This window comes from Oncorhynchus nerka, linkage group LG17, assembly GCF_034236695.1.
Source record: "Oncorhynchus nerka isolate Pitt River linkage group LG17, Oner_Uvic_2.0, whole genome shotgun sequence".
In the NCBI taxonomy this organism is placed as follows: domain Eukaryota; kingdom Metazoa; phylum Chordata; class Actinopteri; order Salmoniformes; family Salmonidae; genus Oncorhynchus; species Oncorhynchus nerka.
In genome coordinates this window covers 31,793,511-31,797,508 of record NC_088412.1, presented here as the reverse complement: position 1 = coordinate 31,797,508, position 3,998 = coordinate 31,793,511, and the positions used below count along the sequence as shown (strand labels likewise).

Genomic DNA, 3,998 nt, shown 5'->3' with positions numbered 1-3,998 from the left:
CATAGGTTCCTCCCAAGATGCCACCCGTTTCATTCAAGGTATGTCCTTCCATCTCTACATGGGATACAACCACATTCATATTGAATCAATTTGGACTGTCTGACTTTGGTTTACCTATTGCCTTGCAGTGCCTGGCAGCACTGTGTTCCTGTTAGAGCCACCAGCACAAGCACCAGACGATGCTGATCCAGTGAGTACTCCATCAAAGGCATACTGTAGGCCTGGCATGTCTTGTCTACTAGCTTCAATATGAATCCGATTAAATGTGATAGGGTGAAGGCCCCAGTGCAGCAGCAACAGCACATGATGGAGACGATGATGAGGAGGAGACCATCTCTCTGGATTCAGAAGGCATGAGGTATCATGTTAAGACTGTTACTATTTACTCTACAATGGTGAGGAGTCCTCATCAAAATCAAAAATCTAATTTCTTTTACAGGACCCAGATGCTATACAGTGGGAAAACCAGCCTGGCAACAGTGCGTATTAATAAAAGGACACCACATCCTGCCAAATTCCAGCTGCGCTAATTGTATTGTGTTCACAGAGCTCACAAGCTATCAGAAAGTTGTATGGCAACCATCTCCGGCGCCAAATAGAACTGGCAGACATAGAAATTCAGTACAAGAAGAAAAAGATGGAAAATCTTGCACTGGAGTCCGAAATAAAAAAAGAGGACAATTAGGAAACTGGACCTTGAAATAAAAAAACTTGAGAGGGAGGTGAGATATGCCTTCAATGTACACTGTATGCTAACTGTAACACAAATGTATTAATCATTATTTTTCTTTCCTCCCCAGCTCCAAGAAGATGACACAGCTCAAAATAAAAATTAGGTATATTTCGTAAAGTGAGCCATGACATATGAGCTCTTATTGTGAGCACACAGGACGGTGGCATCTTTCTAAGGTTTTTATTTTCCCAGCAATCAGTACAACCAAGTCATCGTTATAAGGCATCGCCCTCTTTTGCCCACCCCCAGCACCAGGTGTGGCCACTAGCCTATATGAAGGCCCAAAATTGTGTGTTCCTTTCTGCTCTGACAATGGCATGCCCATTCGTGCGAGATGTGGTTGATGAAGAAGCACTTGTGCTGAGGAGAGCCTTCAGGCGAGAAAGGGTCTTCAGGGACCGGTTGGACCCACTGGCCTTCCCTGATGACCATCTATATGAAAGATACAGGTTTTCTGCAGATGGCATCAGGTATCTATTCCTGGGTCCCAGGATTAAGCACCGCACTGCACGGAGCCATGCACTGAGTGTGGAGCAAATGGTTTGTGTGGCCTTGTGCTTTTTTGCTAGTGGAGCCTTCCTGTACTCAGTGGGGGATGCAGAACAGCTGAACAAGGCCACAATTTGCCGCACAATAAGGAGTGTGTGTCTGGCTATCAAAGCATTAGCAGATGTCTTCATCTCCTTCCCTGGCCACAGAAGACTCTGTGACATCAAAGAGGAGTTCTATAGGATTGCAGGTAAGAGGATCTACAAATTACAGGACAACTGTTAACACATAGTAGGATACTCATTACTTTGTGTGACAGGTTTCCCCAATGTCATTGGTGCAGTGGACTGCACACATAAGGATAAAAGCCCCTCAGGTGCCCATGAGGCCGATTTTGTGAATAGGAAATCCTTTCACAGCATTAATGTTCAGGTGAACATAACTTTTTGATATTGTCCATTGACGAACACTCTGCATTGCCAGTGATGTGCATTGATTGGTGTAATATTCTCATCTTATGATTTCAGATGGTCTGCAATGCTGACTGTGTGATCAGCAATGTTTGGCAAAATGGCCTGGCTCAGTCCATGACTCCAGAATCTTTCGGGCCTCTGAAATCTATCACAAGGTAAGCCACACAACCCCTATTTATAACCATCATGGCTGTGTCAAGAATATCACTGTGTTTATGAGGTAGTAATGATGAGATTTTGTGTTGACAGGTGAATTCTCTGGTGTGTTGCTGGGAGACAGGGGTATGGCTGCCAGCCTTTTCTCCTGACACCTTTCACAGACCCCAGGAAGCACAGCAGGCCTACAACCATGCCCATGCCAGGACCAGGGCCAGAGTTGAAATGACCTTTGGCCTCCTGAAGGCACGCTTTCACTGCCTTCACAAATTAAGGGTCAGCCCTGTTAGGGCATGTGATATTACTGTGGCTTGTGCTGTCCTCCACAATGTGGCCTGCCTGAGGAAGGAGAGGGCCCCAGAGTGCCACCAGCCATGGACTGGGACAATCCGGCAATCTTCCCTGATGACGACAGTGGTCGGCTGCTGAGGGACCAATATGTGTTGAATTATTTTAGTTAGTATGTGTGCTTTCAATTTTGGTTAAATATGTCCTGCGGTGGCAGAGGAATTTGGGTTTTTTTTGGGTTCGTTTTTTGACGAATTTGGCCTCTTATGATGTTTGTGCGGTATACTGTGTGTAATACAAGGCTGCAGGGAGGCTACTGCATCCATTCATTTGTCTGTTCAGTTGATGTGTATGGATTTGTCCTGCATTTATTTTAGTGTGCAGACATGCAGGGTGTGTTATATACAGACCTTTGAATGTGTATGTATCATTTTGTATAATATGCTTGGATTCTGTGCTTTCCATCTTGTAGAGTCACTGTGACTTCAGTTTCGAAAGGAGCTGATGGTTTACCTGCTTTGTTTTGTCCTTATTCAATAAAGGAACATAATGTTACACATTGTGTTTTTATATTCATATGGAATGTGTATTTGTTTATATGACAGAGTACTAGGGCCACACTGAAGAAAAAGGATAAAGTCATAAATTTAAGGCTGGTTCTTTCTGCAGAAAAGCTACATATTGTTTTTACAGTTTTGATACTTATGACAATGTGATACTTAATATTCTGGCACATCAGCATGTCTTTGTTTATGAAACCATACTGAAGTACAATTTCACGAAATGCCCCACATCTGTCATTTTAACAACTGTCCTTTAAAACAACTGGTTACAATATTATGACTTGTGTTTTTTTCCCCTCTGTGGCCCTAATATTCTATCATTTTATATATAGCCTTATAGTCTATGGGAAACTGTAAATTATCTAATGATAGCAACATCATCTAAAAATCATTTTTTATCCAAAATCATTGAAATTAATGATCACCAACGTTTAAATAACAGTGGGTCTAGTTATATGTGATAACAATGTATAGTGAGCAGTGAAATAACTATTGGTTTCCATTTGTGGTGACTGCTGACTGACATTAGGGATGAGATTAAATAGATCCTGGAATTTAGCCTGGTCTGGAGCAGGCTAGCTCCACAGAATAAATCTCCATGGTAATTTATACCATAACATATCCTCCTGCCCCCTATCCATCTTTAGTGCAACCGGATTACGGATCAATTGAGCCAGGATCACCAAGATATCCTGGCTTAATCCCTTATCCTAGTTTTGTGCAACAGGCCCCAGGTGTGCTCTAGCATGTACAGCATCGTTTACTAGTCTAAGGTCTTGCACAACACAATAATCACCGGATAGTTTCCTAACAGGTCAAATTGGTGTGTTACATGGTGAATTCAGGAAGGGAACCAGAGCGCCTCTTTCCACTAGGGACTATGAATGGGAATGATACTCTTTTTGGCTTCTTTGCTAAAAGGGTACTGAGTTTGTAAGGTCTGTGGATGCTTTTTGGAATGGCCACAACTGGTACAGCTCCTTTAATGCTTCCAATGTCAGTCTTTGATTTAGACCGCAGTTCTTCAGGTATGTATTTTAGCCAATCAATGTGTGAATTATCTTGTACTACCACAGGCATAGTTTCAACAGGAATTGTCTTGGGGTTGTCATCGCAGTAGCCCAGTATGGGGAATAGAAAGTTGCTGTTGAAGCTGCCCACTTTCCTTCCCCTTCCCAGACCACCCAATGGGTTGCTTACATCACTTTCTTCATCCAAATACCCACATATTTCCATTGTGTTCCAGGAGCTTTTGATAAGCTATAATGGGGAACACAGCCATGGACATCATACAGA

General features: G+C 42.8%; 2 long non-coding RNA genes across 2 annotated transcripts; both read left to right on the top strand.

The window, feature by feature from the left end:
- Positions 1-405: 405 nt before the first annotated feature.
- LOC135561425 (uncharacterized) lies at positions 406-1,205 on the top strand. The gene is made up of 3 exons (XR_010459435.1): positions 406-722; positions 801-836; positions 926-1,205. It is a non-coding gene; the product is annotated as an uncharacterized LOC135561425 (long non-coding RNA).
- A 14-nt stretch (positions 1,206-1,219) lies between these two features.
- On the top strand, positions 1,220-2,715 carry LOC135561424 (uncharacterized). The gene is made up of 3 exons (XR_010459434.1): positions 1,220-1,472; positions 1,750-1,850; positions 1,945-2,715. It is a non-coding gene; the product is annotated as an uncharacterized LOC135561424 (long non-coding RNA).
- The last annotated feature ends 1,283 nt before the right edge of the window (positions 2,716-3,998 follow it).